The sequence below is a fragment of the Apodemus sylvaticus genome, chromosome 2 (genome assembly GCF_947179515.1).
Source record: "Apodemus sylvaticus chromosome 2, mApoSyl1.1, whole genome shotgun sequence".
Taxonomy (NCBI): domain Eukaryota; kingdom Metazoa; phylum Chordata; class Mammalia; order Rodentia; family Muridae; genus Apodemus; species Apodemus sylvaticus.
The window spans coordinates 68,509,009-68,530,852 of NC_067473.1; positions in this window are offsets into that span (position 1 = coordinate 68,509,009).

Sequence of the window (21,844 nt, forward strand, 5' to 3'; positions counted from 1 at the left end):
CCCAAGGTAGCAGGGTCTTGGGCAAGCTGGCTTGGGGGTATGAGTGTAGGATAGCTGGTCCTGCTACTTGTTTGCACTGCAGTGTCATAGGCAGGGGCCAGATGGTCCTCTTCTCTAGCCTCTTGCTACCTATAGCAAGCAGGAGAGCTGGCCCTGAGGTCATCAGCATGGGAGAGCTGGCTCTGCCTCTCACCTATTGTAGCACTCAGGCGAGAAGCCCTGGCCTAGTGTTGGGGTTACAGGTAAGCTGGACCAAGGCTTACAGGTAAGCACAGGAGAGCTGGTCCTGCACCTTGTCTGAGTGAGAGATGTTCTCCTCCCCTCCCTTATTCCTCACCATCATGGCAGGCAGGAGAGCTGGTCCCAGGGTCATGAGAGTGGGAGACTCAGTCCTGTCTCTCACCTATTGCAGAGCTCAGAAGAGTAGGAGAGTAGACCCTGCATCTCACCTGGGCAGGAGGATTGAGCTGCTCTGGATTGCAGAGGGTTGCTGGTGAGCCTGTACGAACGGTGTGAGAACCAGAGAGTAGGTGGTCTATTAGCTCAGGTACCTCTCAGGCCTTTATCCAGCCAGGCTTTGAATTGGCTCACTCCAACATCTACCCCATCAATGAACTATTGGAGTGCATGAAAGAGCAGTTCCCCCAGATGCAAAACTACAGGCTCTCCATGACACAGGGCGACAACTGGATATCTGAGAGGAGTCCCAGTGGGGTGCGAGTACTGATGGAGTAGCATAGAGCACAGGCCTCATGCCAGACCAACAAGTCATTTCAATGAACATTTGCAAGCAAAGACATGTAGATAAAGGGTATACTGTGAGATATACTGACACACTGTGGATTCCACAGCAAGATTTTTTTCTTTGTTGGTGATGAGGTTGCAAGGGAAGGAATAAGGGGTTGGGGAGATGAATGAGATTAGGGTTCATGATGTGAAATTTGGAAAGAATGAATAAAAAGTTAAAAAATAGAATGATAATACATTGGCATTCTATAAATGTTGCATTCAAAGGGATTAATGAAAGATTTCTTTTAAAAACTATAAACCTGGACAGTTAGCAAGCAGTATAAACTGTTATCTTATGGTAAAAAAAAAACAAAACAAAAAACACTGAAACATATGTGTTGTCAAGGACCCTCCAACATATTTGAATATATTACAGATTATGGTAAACCATTCTTGGATGTTGCCCACTTTGTTGGGAGCTTCCTTCTCCTCTTGCTTTGAGTCTGCTCTCTTGGCTACTATTGTTTGGCTCTGGGATGTGTGTCATTATGATCACTTTAATTATGCTTTCCCATGATGCATTGGGCACTAGAATGCCAGTGAATCTCTGTGTGCAGCTAGTCCAAAAATGCAAATGCTAGCATCATGTGGCAGTCAGGTTACAGGCTGTAGATGGAAAAAATGACAAAGTATTTCATACACAACATCAAGTGGAAATAAGAAGAACGTCAGAAGGAACAATAGAGGAAACAAGCAAAAGAATCCCTAGTTCTTTAAGGATACTTATATTTAGCTTTTCTGGTGAGCTTTTGAGACTTTTCTTGTATTCTTCCATTTTGCTGTAAAGGCACTGGGATTACAAGCATTTACTCCATGTTAAGTGCAGGTTACATAGGTTCTATGGATCTCAGCTAAGATCCTCAATGTTGCACAGCAAGTTCTTAACCACTTGAACCATTCCCTAGACCCCAACCCATGTTATATTTTTACATTTAATTTTTCAAGTATTATGAGCATGACAAAGCAGTCTTAAATAATACACAAAATTATAAGCTCTGGATATAGACAGAAGCAAGAGACTTTATCATGAATTAGGACACAGGCAAGAATTAATTGATTTTAGTTAAAATTTAAACATTGAACAGTATTTATCTTTGGACAGGCATAGATTTTGAAACAGAATTCTAAAGACAGAAAGAAAAACAAAGATCTAAAGTTGATGTAATGTGATTACTCTGAACCTTCCACTTGCTAATAGATATTCATAACCTGAATCATCATATCCCTTCATATCAAATCAGAATATGGACTGTCCTGATTTTATGGGAACAAAATTTTCAGTTAATTTCCTACCTGAAAATCCTATTGTTAAAGCAAAATTATCCAGAAACAAAACAATCCCCCAATCATTCTGATAGTGTGTTTTTATGTATGTAGAAATGAGGAAAACTCTAAGGATGTTTCTTTCCACCCATATTCTCTAATTTTCAAGCTCTGAAATGTACTGTTCTCAATCAGTACTCATAGAAAACTATCCACTGAAAAATTATATGATCATATTCAGTCTTCCTCCTCTAACTCTTCCCAGATATTCCCAAATTCTCTTCTACACAACTTATTATCCTCCGTCTGATTTCAGAGCCAAGTAATGATGTCCAGTTATTTTTAGATATGAGGTCTTCTACTGGAGCATGGTGTCATGCCTATTGCAAGTTCATATGTGCATGCTTGTGTATGAGAGTGTCTGTATATATGTATGTATGCATGTGTATTTTTGTGTGAGTGTTATATGTGTTTTTAAATGAGCATGAGTATGTGCATATGAATGTGTCAGAGGGTCTGTGTTTCATGTATGCATATTTTTGTGTGTAAGTGAGCATGTGTGTGTGTCTGTGTGTTTAGTACTTGAAATTTAACTTGAAGCCTTGCACATAAAATGAGTACAAAAATTCTCTACTTCTAGCCTTTAATACCCATATTTTTCTGCTAATGAAATTCTACTGTAATATAACTCTGCTATGGTCTACAGAACTGCCTGTAACCATTTTTTATATTTTTATTTTGCAGAGCTACAGCAGAGATTGCATGACTCCCAGTATCTCAAAATCTTATGTATAACCTTCATTGATAAGCTGGACAACCTGTGATCCTGCCCATTTTCAGGCTATCTTGTGTGAAATGCAATAGACTGAGCACTATGGCATCTTCTTTTATATATTTCTTCAGTTATGCCCAAGAGATTTCTATCATGTGCAATCTTAGAAATAATAAGCTTTGCTATTCAAGTCTCTGACCAGGACTAATCATTCTTCCACTTATCATTTTTCTTTACTTTTACTAAACTTAATTTTTGAACTTACTGATAGCCTAATGACATTGAATTAGATACAAATCTACCACCTCATCTCAGAGACTGTGGTAGTTTAAGAGTTCAAACAATTTCTGTCGAACTATATCTAGTATGTATGCTCAGTTCCTGTCCTGTCAGCTACACCCATTTCTATACACCCCAACATGTAGAGATTTGTACCAATCAAAGTTCACATTACCCACCATTACTTGACTTCCAATGTGAAGTTTGTATTCATTTCTGGTCATTTCTAAATTTTAAAACAAAACTCTTGAAGATCAGCACTTCCTTGCACACACACACACACACACACACACACACACACACACACACACACACACACATATATATATATATATATATATATATATATATATATATATATGCCACAAGAGTATGGCATAGTTTTCTCCTATATAAAGAAATGAGATGTTATCTTGTACTTGTTCACTTAAATTTTTTAGCCTTCCTTGGGCAAAGCAAAAAATCCTGATTTCTTTGTCCTCTGAATGCTATTTTCTGTTCCTTTCCTTTTCTCTTGGGGCACATTGTCTATACCCTGTATTCAGGGATTAACACCGATTCTTTCTGTAGAATGGAATTTACATAATCTTACTTGCTTCAATTTTACTTGCTTCTTAATTATATGAAAATTATTTTCTTTCTTTCAACCCTGGCTTCAGAATCTATTATCTTCCCTACAATGAAAAGATTCCTAGTAAAAATTTGTGGTTCATTTTAAGTTATCTGTGATTCCCATCCTACCATTTTTATTCCACTTCTTCTAAAATTTATGACTGGTGTGAAATAGCCCAACTAGAGAAAATGAAAACATCCCACAGTCAAAACATCAGTCTGCTATCCAGTTCCATATTACCTATATCCATTTATATGTTCGTGAAATAGAAAGATATCATTTTATCTGGTTATGATAGTGCACATCTGTCACAGAGGCAGAGGAAGAACAGTTGGAAGCTTGAGGGAAGTCTGAGTTACATAGGTTGAGAATATCTCAAAAGAGATGATAGATGAATGAATAAATAAGAACAAAGAAAAAGAAATGCATAATGTACAATGTTCAAGGTGATGATAAGTAGCTTTAATTGTGCTTCTGCACAGAATTCCAATTATGGCTATTTAATAGGCTTTCTACTGGCATTCTTTACATTGAATTTTTACTTTCTTTTATATGTTGCATATTATTAAACAGATGGAATTAGTTCACTTATATTGTCTTTCCCATTTAACACCTTAAACACTTTGTTACTGACATATCTGCTTCATATTCTTAAAAGTTGAAATATACTCACATATATTAGGTCGTTGACATGTGTATTAGGCATCCAGCAATGAAGTCTTTATTGTTGCACATCTTTTAAACTATACTGAGAGTATTTAATTGAGAATATTTAACTCTATGCTAAGTGAGAACAACACAGAAAAAGAGAAGAGAGGAGAGGCAAGGAGAGGAAAGAAAGGAGAATAGAAGAGGGGAAAGAAGAGAAGAAAAATGAGGAATTTTGATGGGGAATGAAATCATACTGTAGCTATTGATGAATTGGTTTGAATTAAACTTGGACTGAAAATCTGGTTGTTATAGTACTAAGGATGAAAATAGTTTTGTACACACACACACACACACACACACACAAACATGAACTTTATAAATGGGTTAAAAGGAGAGCCTAGTGCAATTCAATGAATGCTCATGTGACTCCTTTGTGTCAAAATCTGTGTCAAAATCAGAGGAGAAGAATACCTCACCAATCTCAGGGTATTTTTACATCTTGCAACTACAAAGCCAAGAGAAGGTCCACACCAGCAGAGCTAAGGTTTTCCTTTGTATTATAATGTCATGTTAATGTCTTGACCATTTGTACTTCACAGAAATGTCCCTATAAGAACATACCAGTGGCACATGATTGATATGCCTCCACAGTTAGTCTCCTTAGTTTGCTAAAATAGTCACTCTTTTATGAAATACGTACTTGAGAAATCATTTTAATAACTGCAAAATGTTTCAAAATGAAAGACAACGAAACAGTGATGAGGAAAAAAATGACAAATTAAAAGAAAGGCAATATATTTCCGGGAAGTGAAATTCAATAGAAATATTCCCAGCTATCAGTCTCCGTAGCTTGAAGAGCAGACCATGGGGCCATGAGTTGTTTAACCACAATGCAGCTTGCAGTGATTTTTGTCATTCAGATTTTCAAGGGCTTGGAGTGCAAATGAAAGCACTACTCAAAGGGTAGTGAAAATGGACCATTCCTAAACCCGCAGTTTATGTGCTCCTTCATCCTTCCTCTTAAACTCTTTAGTTCTCTTGCACAGGTCCTTGAGACACCTCTACTGGGAGCTCAGACAGATGTTATAAACTCATTTCCTATGATCAACTTTTCATTTTACATATACATTTAAAACTTTCTTACATTTATACTTTCTACCTACACCTGCTTGATAAATATTTCTTATGTGAACATAAAACTTTTGCTTCAATTAGTGTATTAGCACAATTATTATTTACTTATGTATTATTCTGAATAGAAAGAGAATATTAAATTTAAACATGACTGAGGACATCATTTAGTTCAAAATTCACTCATTTTATTTTGAAAATAATAAATTGACACAAGACAGGAAGTACATTTCAGAGGCAGGGTTAGAGCTCAGATCTTTGTCTCTAAGTCAGATGTACTGTAAAACCTTAGTTCTTCATAGTGGTTTGGCTCACTCATTGCCTAATTACTTTTTGATTTTAATCATATTTCTATGTCATACAAAGAGTACTTTTTGACCTTACTGTCGCACTAAATCAATATGGGATTAAATTAATTCCTTTCTTGATTTTAGATTCAATTTAGGACATGGCAATCTATTTTTTACACTATTTATTTTCTTTTTCTTCCAGAAAAAATACAACTGAAATTATCCAGAATGTCCATCATTTCACGTGATACAGGCTCTGACTGCCATGTAGCCAACCAACTCTCTAAGAAATGCGCTCAATTTAAATGGTACTGATTTCACGTCAGTGCACAGAAGTCCTTGTCACTTGGTAAAATATCTTGTGCAGTGGGAATCTCTTTTTAAAAAGGTCAGCAATCTTCGGGGTTTAGTGAATCAATACTGTCTACTCAGGGATGATCTTGCAGTGCTTATTCATGGCAGTAGATGGACACATTTATAAAAGCAACAGAAGAGGTCTGGAAGAATGGTGACACATTTTAAACTTCTCCTAGAATTGAATGCAAACGTGGACAGATGAAGAGATAAAATGTCAGCCGGAGAATTTGGAGAAGAGGGAGCTTACGGGTGATGGCAAGAGAGAGAGATTTTGGAGGGAAGTGGATTAAATACTGTTTCAGTGTGTGTGACATCTTTCCCTGTTGCAGTTTGAAGTCCTATTTGAAGATCCACTGTTGCTACACTCTGTAAACATTAAGACAATCAGGACATTGAATAAAAGTAATAGTATGCTCCAATGTCAAGGCACAATTTTGGAATATTATTCCTTTGTAGGTAAATGTGTTCTCTTGAACTAATTACATTATCTATTTAGTCTGTATTTAACCTATGCACACTGAAGTCTTACTAAGCAGCGAATGAGCCTGCATTTGTGCCACAGAAACAAAGATCTGAGATAGCAAACAGATCCAGAACACTACTTTGACTCTTTCTGTTTAAATTTCTCAAAGTCATAGAAGCTATGACTTGGTAAGACCTGTTTATCATGTGCTTATGGTTCTTTCGACTGGCAGCTGCCTATTTTCTTGTTATATATCTTTAGTGATAATGAACTCAGATTTTGCTGAACTAAGCCATTTCCCTTTTAGACAACTTGAACTTTAGAAATTGAAATTTTGTATGAAAGTAATATTTTTGTTAGAAAAATTTAAAGCCATTGACCAGCTAGTTGTGTAACAGGGTCTTTTGTATTTTCTTTGAGACACATCAGTAGTTCTTTTGTTCTCCAAGTTTAAAATGAGTTGCAACATTAGTAAGTAAGTAAATAAATAAATAAATAAATTACAGTGGCTTGAACCTAAGCAATACATAAATTATATAGTCAACATCATGTAACTTAGCCAATGCTAAAAGAAACCAGTAAGTTTTGATCAAACACAACTTCCTCTCCCCCATTTCACAAGCAGTCTGGACAATGGAGTATATTTTATATACTTATATATGTTGCAGCTTATTTTAAGACACCTTGACTGACAGCAGTTAGTGCTAGACAGTGAGGTTTCCATTTTCTCCCCCATCCTGCCCCAATCTTCAATTGTTTCTGGGTGCACTGCTTAATTCTCTTGGATATCCCAGTAGAGCGTCCTCCTCTCAGCTGCCCTAGCTTTTCCTATATAGAGGAATTCTGTGTTTGAACAGGAAGAATGAAATGCCGGCGCCTTAATAACTTAAGAGGAATTCTTCTTTTAGGTTTGGAGTCTTCTTTATGTTACTTATTTCTTCCTCCTTTAGCCACTGTGGAACATTTCCCTGTTTTTTTTTTTCAAACCAGATCTAGTTTATGTACTTTGGGCTGGGAGCATTGACCTAGGCTTGATAAGAGACTAGCACAGCATTGGCCACAAGAGGAGCAGAGCTCAAAGGCAAATCATACAGACCGAGGAGTGCAAAGAGAACTTGACATAGTTTACAGGGATGGATGGCATCAGGCCAAAGCTACACAATTACTGAGGTCTTCTCTGGACTATGTACAACTTTAATCTTTTTAAAGTCAAAAACCATACTTTTAATGATGGTTCTTAAAAGCTTTAACCTACCTTCTAACCCACCACCTACCAGAGGTAGTAGAAAAGAAAGGATACAGGGAAAGTGGACCTGTTTAGAAGGGTTCTTCGGAGCAACTCCCTCCCTTCTCTGGTGTTAGGTAATCAGTGGTTCAATTCACAGGTTAGCAGGTAGCAGCAGCAGCAGCTCGATTCATTTGTAAACACTACATGGATATACCAGCAGTCCAGTTCAGTAATGTCGGGGAAAGCAGCAGTGGTGGCACAACCTATCAGGGACAGCTAAGCCTCAGCCAAATTGGCAGAAATAAGAAGGAAGGACTAGAGCTAACAGGAATGTCAGGAAAAGTTCTCAGCTGTGCCTCTCTCAGCAAAGCGAAGATCAGCGAAGATGAGAGACCAACAAGTGTCTGTAAGCAAGCCAAACTCAGCCCCTGTCACTTCTGTGGAGTATTTTTTATCCTCCCTCCAAACATCACATGTCTTCCATGGGTCTTGTCTTTGCTTTAGCGTGTGAGTCTCTCTCAGCTGACATCACTTTGCCAATCAGCCCAAGTCTGAGGAAGTGGCAAGAAGCTGCAGCACACCACCAGAAGGTTTTTGGTGCATTTCTCTATGGCATTCCAACAAATGGAGCTGAACTATGAAATGTAAGGCAAACCAATATATGTGTGTCATTAGCAAAGAATCCTTCATCTAGTGTCCTTTCACAAGCTTGTTTTAGCAGAAGGTCCTTTCAATTGTGTCTGCTTCAGTGAAATGTTTCTTCATGAGTGTGGCCTAGCCTTTCACCTGTGTCCACTTCAGGAAAGCACTCCATATGTTTGCCCCAGGAAAACTCCATCTAACACAACCAACTTTCCAAAGAACCCTTAAGTTTCTGTCACCTGTGTCTTAACTATACAGCTTTTCTAGATGCCACTGCTCAGAGGTCGGCATGCATATGTGCTGTGCAGCAGTAGACTGCTAAGATGCCCCTGTGCTGTCTGGACTGAACCCTTCCAGTGCAGTGCTACCTTCACAGACCTGCTGTGATTCCCTCCCTCATCACATTGATCATTCTGAATCATGTTTATGCTGTGGAGATCAGTAATCTTATCATTGGCATGAGGGGAGAATGTTCAAAAAGACTGAAAATGACCTTCTGAGTCTGCATAACCTTACACAATTTCATGCTTTTTGCAGGAAGTGCTGTTTATCCCCATTGATGTTAAGAGATCAACTCGAGACTAGATTTCCACAGAATTTAGAAGAAAAATGTATGATGTAGTGAACCCAATGTATTTTGGTGTCTGAATTCAAAGTGATGCAAAAATTGTGGGAAAAAACAGAAAACCAAACTCTATAATCCCATGTGGCATATCTATGTCAGTGATGAAGTCAATGCAGCTTTAGAGAGGAGAAATGAGTCACAATGGTGAATCAGGCATCACCATCTCAAAGACCCAGAAAGGGCCCAGAAGCCTTAGAAACTCACCTAGAATGCTTTCTACCTATCCCATCCATGTCTAAATAAATTTCATTTCAGCATCCAAATCCCACAGCGTTGTGAAGATACCACGTATTACATCAGGGCAATCATGTTCTCATGGACTTCGGAGTTTGAATACTTCAAAATTGTATTTTCAAGGCACACTCAATTGTTTTCTAATATTTATAACATGTACGTTGTTAAATTATCCTTAATTTATATCTGGCTTGGTGGATTAATTTGTGAGTAAACTATAAGTAGCTTTATTACTGTGAAAAAATAAGTTTTAAAATCACCTATTATACAGAATGCCATCAGTTTTCAATTGAAGGATTCCTTTAATTATTAACTAAATAGATGGTTGTTGGAGTTTAACTTTAAAATTAAAGACTAGTAGAGTACAATAAAATTGTAATAGATATCAGCTTGTTAGTCATTAAAATTTGATTTGGAAGAATCCTCTTCCTTGTTTTCTGACAGTGCAGAGTTGAACAACACTGTAATTGTAATGTTTGATAGGTTTCTCATTAAAACTTCAGAATTACTTCTCTTCCTGGGATTAAGCCTCCAAACTTCTTTATAAGATGTTATTGTTACAAACAATTTCCACCATTGTTTAATAGTCTCTAGCCTAAACCAATCAGAGAAGGAAAACATTCTTCCAAGAAGTAATAAAATTATATGACATACAATAAAGAAATAAATCAAAATTCTAAGATGCTGTATTATTGTGCATAGATATTCAAGTTTAAATGTTATATAAAAAAAGCCTCATTCCTTATTTCAACAGGAAGACAAGAAAGAAACAAGGACACACACTTAGAACCCAGGACTTCTAGAACTGAGCTCCAAATGCAATAGAGAATAAGGACATCATTCCTTCAAAGATATAAATTAACTGCACTAGAGTAACAAGAAATATTAGGTACCTCAAGTCATTTCAGGACTAGGTTCACCCTCTCCCATTGAGTCCAGACAAGACAGCTCAATTAGGGGAGCAGGATCCACAGGCAGACAACAGAGCCTGGATAAGCCCCTACTCCAGTTGTTAGGGCACCTGTACAAAGACGGAGCTGCGCATCTGCTGCACACGTGTGTGAATGTGGGAGGCTAGGTCCACCCCATGTATGCTTTTTGGTTGGTGATTTGGTCTCTGGGAGTTCCCTACTGTTGATCTTCTTGTGGCATCTCTATCCACTCTGGGATCTTCAGTCCTAAATCCAACTCTTCCACAAGATTTCCCTAGCTCCATGTAATGTTTGACTGTGGGTCTGTGCAGCTGTTTTGGTCAACTTCTGGATGGAGCCTCTCAGAACAGTTAGGCTCCTGTCTATGAGCATAACAGAGTATCATTAATTGTGTCAGGGATGGGAGTTGCCCCTTCTCAGAGCTGAAGAGCAGGTGAGTATGGGAGGAAAGAATGTGTTAACGGGGTGCTGGGAGGAGAGAGGGGGCTGAGATTGGGATGTAAATAAATAAAGGAATCAATGGGGCGGCGGCGGCAGCGGCAGCAGTGGCTGCTCCAGCTGAAGGGCCATCAGCAGTGGAACCAAGGCGTCACAGGGTCCAGTTAGGCCCTGCGCCCACGACCACTGACCTTCGCTGACCAGCCGGGCAGCAAGCAGCTGCAGTTGTGCGGCGCCTTTCCTGCACGGAGGCCACTTCAGAACTCGGCCTCCCACCAGTCAGGAGAGGAGCATCCATCTTGGATCCGTACTCCAGGAATCGGACAGACTGAGGTACACAAACATAATCCGAGGCCAACACCGCGGTGGTCTGAGCCCGACGGGCGTTGGCCTGCACCCAGGCCCTGGGCGGGTCGGGGGGCCATCAGGGTGCCAACCCAACCAGGAGGTTTTTTGCCCAGGCCTGCGAGCGCGCCGCCGCCATTTTGCCTGCAGGACGACAGAGAGCTCAGGCGGGCAGACCTGTAACAGGCATAGCCTAAGGCTAACAAAGCGGGGGTCCAGGCCCCAAAAGGCACAGGACTGACCCCAAGAACTGGGCGGCTTGGTGGGCCATCTGTGAGTCAACCCGCCCAGGTGATTGTTAGCAAAGCAGACTCTCCCGGCGCTTTCAGGGAGCGCGGGCGCGCACGCCCGCCATCCTAGTCACCTGGCAAACCCAATTATCAGTCATAGCCCCAGGGGAACTTTGCTCGGACCTTGGCCTCCCAGGCTTTTGCCTGGACTCAGGGACTGGGCGGCCAGGCTAACCTTGTGTGCGACAGCCCGGTTGGCAGATCGGCTGCCCAGCTGAGTGAGCGGAACACAGGGGAGGTCACAGTAGCATACACGGTCGGCACTCCCTGGGAGTGCACACGGGCTCCATCTGCTCCACAGACACAATCTGGGGCAAGGCCTCAGGCAGAAGCCCCTAGCTCTACTCTCTCCGCTTCCGGATCCAGATCAGTCTGGGCGGCAGCATTACATCTCCAAGTCCTGCAAGTGGCTAGCTGGGCTTCCGGGCGGCCAGCTGGGAGAAGTCAGTGTGCTCCAGTGAATCCAGCGGGCCCCAGCGGGAGCCTTCGGGTGCCTGCTTTGGGATCTGAACAGCCTGGGCAGCAGCACACTGTCTACAAGCAGTGCAGGAGGAAAGCTGTGCACCAGAGGCCAACTGGGAAGGGGCAGCTTGCACTGGTGAGTCCAGCACTGACAAGATAAACTAACACCAGTGAGATCTAGATGGCAAAAGGCAAACGCAGGAACGTCACTAACAGAAATCAAGGCAATATGGCAACATCTGAACCCAATTCTCCTCTACCAACATGTCCTGGATACCCCATCACACCAGTAAAACAAGATTTGGATTTAAAATCACTGGTCATGATGCTGGTACAGGAACACATGAAGGTCATACATAAAGAAATTCAGGAGAAAATGGATCAAAAGTTAGAAGCCCTTGCAAGGGAAACACAAAAATCATTGAAAGAAATCCAGGAGAATACAAAAGCCAACAAGGAGGAAATGCAAAAAACACTTAAAGAAATACAGGAGAACTTTGCTCAACAGGCTGAGGTCATGAAAGACGAAACACAAAAATCTCTTAAAGAAATACAGGAGAACTTTGGTCAACAGGCTGAGCTCATGAAAGAGGAAACACAAAAATCTCTTAAAGAATTACAGGAAAACACAAACATGCAAGTGAAGGAGCTAAGCAAAACCATCCAGGATCTAAAATCAGAAGTAGAAACAACTAAGAAAACTCAAAGGGAGACAACTTTGGAGATAGAAAGCCTTGGGAAGAAATCAGGGGACAGAGATACAAATATCAACAACAGAATACAAGAGATAGAAGAAAGAATCTCAGATGCTGAAGATTCCATAGAAACCATGGACTCAACAGTTAAAGAAAATGCAAAATGCAAAAAGCTTGTAACCCAAAATATCCAGGAAATCCAGGACACAATGAGAAGACCAAACCTAAGGATTATAGGCATAGATGAAAGTGAAGATTTACAACTTAAAGGGCCAGCAAATATCTTCAATAAAATTATGGAAGAAAACTTCCCTAACCTAAAGAGAGAGATGCCCGTGAATATACAAGAAGCCTACAGAACTCCAAACAGACTGGACCAGAACAGAAATACTTCCCGTCACATAATAATCAAAACACCAAATGTTCTAAACAAAGAAAGAATACTAAAGGCAGTAAGAGAAAAAGGCCAAGTAACATATAAAGGAAGACCTATCAGAATCACAGCAGACTTTTCACCTGAGACTATGAAGGCTAGAAGGTCCTGGGCAGATCTCATGCAGACTCTAAGAGAACACAAATGCCAACCAAAACTACTATATCCAGCAAAACTCTCAATCACCATAGATGGAGAAACTAAGATATTTCATGACAAAACCAAGTTTACCCAATATCTATCCACAAACCCGGCCCTAAAAAGGATAATAGGAGGACAACACCAATACAAGGAGGGAAACTTCACCCTGGAAAAAGCAAGATAGTAACCTTTCATCAAACCCAAAAGAAGTTAAGCATTCAAATTTAAAAAATAACGTCAAAAATGATAGGAAGTAACAATCACTATTCCTTAATATCTCTTAACATCAATGGACTTAATGCCCCAATAAAAAGACACAGACTAACTGAATGGATACGTAAACAGGACCCTACATTTTGCTGCTTACAGGAAACACACCTCAGGGTCAAAGACAAACACTACCTTAGAGTAAAAGGCTGGAAGACAATTTTACAAGCAAATGGTCTCAGGAAACAAGCTGGAGTAGCCATTTTAATATCAGATAAAATTGACTTTCAACCCAAAGTCATCAAAAGAGACCCTGAGGGACACTTCTTGCTGGTCAAAGGAAAAATACAAAAAGAAGAACTGTCAATCCTGAACATCTATGCCCCAAATGCAAGGGCACCCTCTTTCGTAAAAGAAACTTTATTAAAACTAAAAGCACACATTGCACCTAACACAATAATTGTGGGTGACTTCAACACTGCACTTTCCTCAATGGACCGATCAGGAAAACAGAAACTAAACAGGGACACAATGAAACTAATTGAAGCTTTGGACCAATTAGATTTAACAGATATATATAGAACATTCTATCCTAAAACAAAAGAATATACCTTTTTCTCAGCACCTCATGGTACCTTCTCCAAAATCGACCATTTAATTGGTCACAAGACAGACCTCAACAAATATAAGAAGATCGAACTAATCCCATGCCTCCTATCTGATCACTATGGAGTAAAAGTGGTCTTCAATAGCAACAGAAACAACAGAAAGCCCACATACACGTGGAAACTGAACAATACTCTACTCAATGATACCTTGGTCAAGGAAGAAATAAAGAAAGAAATTAAAGACTTTTTAGAACACAATGAAAATGAAAACACAACATACCCAAATCTATGGGACACAATGAAAGCAGTGCTAAGAGGAAAACTCATAGCCCTGAGTGCCTCCAAAAAGAAAATGGAGAGAGCATACATTACCAGCTTAATGACACACCTGAAAGCCCTGGAACAAAAAGAAGCTATTTCGCCCAGGAGGAGTAGAAGGCAGGAAATCATCAAACTCAGGGCCGAAATCAATCAAGTAGAAACAAAGAGAACCATACAAAAAATCAACAATAGGAGCTGGTTCTTTGAGAAAATCAACAAGATAGATAAACCCTTAGCCAGAATGACCAAAGGGCACAGAGAAAGTATCCAAATTAACAAACTTAGAAATGAAAAGGGAGATATAACAATGGAAACTGAGGAAATCCAAAAAATCATCAGATCCTACTACAAGAGCCTATACTCAACACAACTGGAGAATCTGGAGCAAATGGACAATTTCTTTGACAGAAACCAAATACCAAAATTAAATCAGGACCAACTAGACCATCTAAACAGTCCCATAATGCCTAAAGAAATAGAAGGAGTCATAGAAAGTCTTCCAACCAAAAAAAGCACAGGACCAGATGGCTTCAGTGCAGAATTCTACCAGACCTTCAAAGAAGAGTTAACACCAATACTCTTCAAACTATTCCACAAAATAGAAACAGAAGGAACACTACCCAATTCCTTCTACGAAGCCACAATTACGCTGATACCAAAGCCACACAAAGATCCAACAAAGAAAGAGAACTTCAGACCAATTTCCCTTATGAACATCGATGCAAAAATACTCAATAAAATTCTTGCCAACCGAATCCAAGAACACATCAAAACGATCATCCACCATGATCAAGTAGGCTTTATCCCGGGAATGCAGGGTTGGTTCAATATACGGAAATCCATCAATACAATCCACTACATAAACAAACTCAAAGAACAAAACCACATGGTCATTTCATTGGATGCTGAAAAAGCATTTGACAAAATTCAGCATCCCTTCATGCTTAAAGTCTTGGAGAGAACAGGAATTCAAGGCCCATACCTAAACATAGTAAAAGCAATATACAGCAAACCGGTAGCCAGCATCAAACTAAATGGAGAGAAACTTAAAGCAATCCCACTGAAATCAGGGACCAGACAAGGCTGCCCCCTTTCTCCTTATCTTTTCAATATTGTACTTGAGGTACTAGCTCGGGCAATTCGACAACATAAGGAGGTCAAAGGGATACAAATTGGAAAGGAAGAAGTCAAACTATCATTATTTGCAGACGACATGATCGTCTACCTAAGTGACCCAAAGAACTCCACTAGAGAGCTCCTACAGCTGATAAACAACTTCAGCAAAGTGGCAGGTTATAAAGTCAACTCAAGCAAATCAGTGGCCTTCCTATACTCAAAGGATAAGCAGGCTGAGAAAGAAATTAGGGAAATGACCCCCTTCACAATAGCCACAAACAGTATAAAGTATCTTGGGGTGACTCTTACCAAACATGTGAAAGATCTGTATGACAAGAACTTCAAGACTCTGAAGAAGGAAATGGAAGAAGACCTCAAAAAATGGGAAAACCTCCCATGCTCATGGATCGGTAGAATCAATATAGTTAAAATGGCCATTTTGCCTAAAGCACTATACAGATTCAATGCAATACCCATCAAAATCCCAACTCAATTCTTCACAGAGTTAGAAAGAGCAATTATCAAATTCATCTGGAACAACAAAAAACCCAGGATAGCTAAAACTATTCTCAGCAACAAAAGGAAATCTGGGGGAATCAGTATCCCTGACCTCAAGCAATACTACAGAGCAATAGTGTTAAAAACTGCATGGTATTGGTACAGTGACAGGCAGGAGGATCAATGGAACAGGATTGAAGATCCAGAAATGAACCCACACACCTATGGCCACTTGATCCTCGACAAAGAGGCTGAAAACATCCAATGGAAAAAAGATAGCCTTTTCAACAAATGGTGCTGGTTCAACTGGAGGTCAGCATGCAGAAGAATGCGAATTGATCCATCCTTGTCTCCTTGTACTAAGCTCAAATCCAAATGGATCAAGGACCTCCACATAAAGCCAGACACTCTGAAGCTAATAGAAAAGAAATTGGGGAAGACCCTTGAGGACATCGGTACAGGGAGAAAGTTTCTGAACAGAACACCAATAGCGTATGCTCTAAGAGCAAGAATTGACAAATGGGACCTCATAAAATTACAAAGTTTCTGTAAGGCAAAGGACACCATCAAGAGGACAAATCGGCAACCAACAAATTGGGAAAAGATCTTCACCAATCCTACATCAGATAGAGGGCTAATATCCAATATATATAAAGAACTCAAGAAGTTAGACTCCAGAAAACCAAACAACCCTATTAAAAAATGGGGTACAGAGTTAAACAAAGAATTCTCACCTGAAGAACTCCGGATGGCGGAGAAGCATCTTAAAAAATGCTCAACTTCATTAGTCATTAGGGAAATGCAAATCAAAACAACCCTAAGATTTCATCTTACACCAGTCAGAATGGCTAAGATTAAAAATTCAGGAGACAGCAGGTGTTGGAGAGGGTGTGGAGAAAGAGGAACACTCCTCCACTGCTGGTGGGATTGCAAATTGGTACAACCACTCTGGAAATCAGTCTGGCGGTTCCTCCGAAAACTGGGCACCTTACTTCCAGAAGATCCTGCTATACCACTCCTGGGCATATACCCAGAAGACTCCCCACCATGTAATAAGGATACATGTTCTACTATGTTCATAGCAGCCCTATTTGTAATTGCCAGATGCTGGAAAGAACCCAGGTATCCCTCAACAGAAGAGTGGATGCAAAAAATGTGGTATATCTACACAATGGAGTACTATTCAGCCATTAGAAACAATGAATTCATGAAATTCTTAGGCAAATGGATGGAGCTAGAGAATATCATACTAAGTGAGGTAACCCAGACTCAAAAGGTGAATCATGGTATGCACTCACTAATAAGTGGATATTAACCTAGAAAACTGGAATACCCAAAACATAATCCACACATCAAATGAGGTACAAGAAGAAAGGAGGAGTGACCCCTGGTTCTGGAAAGACTCAGTGAAACAGTATTCAGCAAAACCAGAACGGGGAAGTGGGAAGGGGTGGGTGGGAGGACAGGGGAAGAGAAGGGGGCTTGCGGGACTTTCGGGGAGTGGGGGGGGCTAGAAGAGGGGAAATCATTTGAAATGTAAATAAATTATATCGAATAATAAAAAAAAAATAAAAAAAAAAAAAAAAGAATAAAAAACATCTGCGACCAAGGCTTTCATTCAAAAAGTCAAACAACAAAGGGCAAGGGAAGGTGTAAGAATTTTAAGATGCAGGGAAAATTTGTAATTTGCTGAAGACATCAAATTTTGTATAAAATTAAATGCATGTTTGTTTCTTAGGCAACTTAAGGTCCTGAGATGCTCAGTGGTATCTTAGTTGAAGGGATGGTTAAGGGTTAGTGCATGTTGGATCTTTAGCAGTTATCAGGCTCAGTGTAAGGTTGTTTATGTTAAACAATAGTAATAATAATAACTGTCATTCTACCAGTTGTCAAGTTTGTTATCTTCCCTGCTGAGAACGGGACAAATTATTACAGTTAGTTTCTCTAATCCTCACACAACATTCAAAGCATCATCGTTCAAGATAGTGTTACAGAACCTGGGATTCCGAAGGCACTACTGCTGTCATAGGGATACAACTGGAATGTTACTTAGGGTCTTTTGGACTCAGCCCAGGAAGTTTGAAGCAGCTTGCCTAAAGTATCATCTTATGTTCTGTTCCCCCCACCACCCCCCACAGGGTTTCTCTGTGTAGCCCTGGTTTTCCTGGAACTCACTCTGTAGACCAGGCTAGCCTCGAACTCAGAAATCTGCCTGACTCTGCCTCCCAAGTGCGGGGGGGGGGGGGTGCGGCGCGGGGAGGGGGAATTAAAGGCGTGTGCCACCAACGCCAGGCTTCTTTCTGTTGCTGTCTTAATTGCTAAGTAAACAGAGTGTTTCACTTGGAAGTTAAGTCAGAAATTTATGTCATAAAAGGAGTAACAATGATTAAAACCTGGAATTCAGAGCCTTCAGAACAGTTACCAATATTCCCAGAGCTTCTGGTCTCTTGTTTTCCTCTTGAATCTAAAAGTGACTTTCCAAGAAATTTGTGTTGTTCAGACACCAGAGAGAAGTAGAGACACTGGTAGGAATTTATTATCTTGGAGTTTCTGCAGGACATTCAGGACCAAAGTGTTATCATTTTGGTTTCTCTGAGGACTATGTCCTTGGTTTGCTGATGACTATCTTATTGTCATGCCTTCATACAACCATCTTTCAACCAAAAAAAAAAAAAAAATAAAGGAATCAATGGAGAAAAAGACAAAAAAAGAATATATATATATATATATATATGCTAGAACAGAAATGTTATTCCATTTCTTTATTAAAATAAAAACATATATGTACTCACATAATAGACTGTTAATCTCCAAATCACAAAAAGTACTTCCCATTTGTATAAAAAATAGCAGAAAGAAATACTAGATAAAAGGATAGTTGATATTTAGTTATATACATGCCATCTTTATTGCATCTTTTCATTTAGATACATAATGGAATATGTTTTGCCCACAATTGATAATAAATTTCAAAGGATTTTCTAATGCCAACATTTGGGGTGCTGAAGTTTTAATTATAAAATTTCATTATTATAACTAAATTTGTTCTTCAACTCTTTCATCTCTGAATATCATACATTGTTATTACTTTCATCCCTATCATCTTGCATTTTTCTCCCACACCTGCCAACCTCATTGCAAACCCCTGTTTCATGGTTATGTAGTTTTAGCTTGTCACTCACTGAGTTTACATTGGGAATTTCACAGGAATTTACAGTGTAAGGATAGAGCAGTCCTAGGCACCACTCACCTATTTTCCCACAGTGACCCCATTTACATAGAGCCTAACAGCAAGACCAAACACTGGCATTCATGAAAAATATTTGTGTGAACACCAGTCACTGAGCCCCATGTGGGTTTGTGTAACTACCACTGTGACTGAGACATAGAATTACTGTGATAAGAATGATTTTCTTCTTACTGTCTCTCTGTGGACACTGCCACTTTTCTCTCTGAATCCTTAGCTGTGGCACTGATACCTGGTTTCAATGTCACAGCTTTGTTTTAGGAATTCCATACAAATAGAATTGGACTGTATATGGAATTTTGGGAGTGTCTTTTTATTTCTTTTAGCATAATGACCAGTAGGTGAATCCAAAGATTGCAAGATTGTTTGTTTATTTTGATTGTTGATTACAGAATAATATTCTAGCAACGACTGTGTATTTTTTAACTGATCTAGATGTTTGTTATAGGCATAGTCCCTTGACATAGGAAAATTTCCATCTTAGTTGCTAGTAAATTAAATATTTGGACAAGAAGGTATGCTTCAAAATCTTTTAATCTTGCAAGACAAAAGTACATGAAGGATTCACCATCTAATATTTAATATACATAATTAACCATAATTCCAAACCTAGAATTTGAGAAGTGTTTGAAGAAGTGTTCTAAATAACAAAAGCCAAGAACAATTATATTAAGCTATTTGCATTATGTTTCCATTAGAAATCACTCTTCAAAAACACCAGTAATGTAAAGTAGATGTTTTTAGCATGTCATGTTGAAATGTTTTGACTGTTAAATGAAACTCTATATTTTCAGAACTACCATAAATAGAAATGCAAATTGGATAAACTTTGACTTCTCTCCAAAATATTTATAAATAATTTATAGACATTAAAATGATACCAAGATCTACCACCTGGTGGCAGCTTATTCTAGACACCTCCACACACTGAGTAGGTATTGGGAGTAGGGTGAGGTGGAACAGCTTTTTGAGGGCTGAACCTAATGATGTTTAGACTGTTAAGTCAAAAGAGTTTACCAATCAGATTTATTTGGTTATGTTATTTATATAAGTAATCACCACCAAAGATTGAGTCAAGTAATTTACTGAAAAATAAATTTTTGAAATATTTTGGCCTGCAATCATTTTTCAAATTCTACATAGACTAACACCACTGTAAGCCTGTGGTGAGGAGTGATAATGGATATTTTACAAATCTAACAACAAGATAAGATCTGACCACACAAAAGATTTACCTCCAACACATGCTGTCTTGGGAAGGTACTGTCAAAACAGAGGAATTGCAAGGAAAAGGAAAATGAAGAAATAAAAATATGCGAAATACAGAGCAGAGCAAAAGAGTCTCCCGAAATGGCTAATGGAACAGGCTATCAGTTCATATGGAGACCCTTGACAGACAACATTATATCCTGCATTAAGATGCCATTGACAGACTACTCATCTGTCTATTCAGAGGGAGTAACAGAATTGAAGGAAACTTTGAGATTAAAACTAATTACACTGAGTACAATTTACATATTATTAACTTTCAGGAAAACACAATTTTATCAAGAATAGCAACAACCATAATTTTCTATATAGCTCAGAATATATTATAATGATGTAATCCTGTAAATGCAAAGGTTGGATGTTGAGTTGCTGGATTATAACAGTTATATAGAAATAAGAGGGAAGAGATGGAAACTGTTTTCCATTTCGTTTCCTTCCCCTCCCTCGCACCCGACCACTCTTCCTGCTGTTGCCACACCCTCAGGCTCACTTTTCTCCTTTTCTGCCCTTTACTCCCTTTTCTTCTTGATTTTCATTTTAATATTTCTCTTTTTGGTTTTCTGAAACAGGTTGTTGGAATGTTCTTCTGACCAGTCTACCATTTGTGGTGACCTCCCTGTGTTCTCCACCCATGTTCTAGGATTACAAGCATGTACCTCCACAGGATGGCCCAGAGGTCCATTTCATACCGCATTATGGTGGATATTCTTTTGGAGAAAAATCTATAGTTGGTTCATTCTTGATATGCACTTCTTTTGTGTATGATTTCTTTAAGTTGCTAATTTGAGTTTTCTCTATTTTATACATTTGCCCCTTAGAATGACTTTCACAGTGTTTCATAAATTGGATATGTTGGCTTTTATTTTCATTCAATTCCAGAAAACAATTTCTTATTTTCTGTCTTGACTTATATTTATTCAGTAGTGGATTGTTCAGTTTCTATGAGTTTGTAAGATTTTTGCTTTCTTTTGTTCTTGATATCGAGCTTTAATCTGTGATGGTCAGATAAAATGCAAGTTGTTAATTCAATTTTCATATATCTGTTGAGACTTGCTTTGTATCCAAATATGATTTTGGAGGAAGTTCCATGGGATTCAGAGCAGTTATATTCTTTTGTGTTTGAGTAAAAAGTTCTATGAAAATCTGATAGTTCCATACAACTTCAGTAAAGTTGCCCATTTCTCTGCTTAGCTTTTGTCTGGATTACTTCTCTATTTTCAAGAATCGAGTAAGATGGAGAAGGACTATCAGTATGTGAGGATCCCTATGTGACGCCGACAAGGTCCCATAAGCCCTCTTTCCTCCCCCTGTTCCCCAATCCACCCCTTCCTGCTTCCTGAGCTTGCTTCTTAGTTCTTTTTTTGGGGCCATTTTTTACCCTGAGGTGAGGTCTATCCTTGATGTTAATGTATGTTTCTTGGATGCAGTAGAATGATGAATACTCATTTTGCATCCAGTCTGTTAGTCTGTGTCTTTTTTATTGGGGAATTGATACCACTGATTTT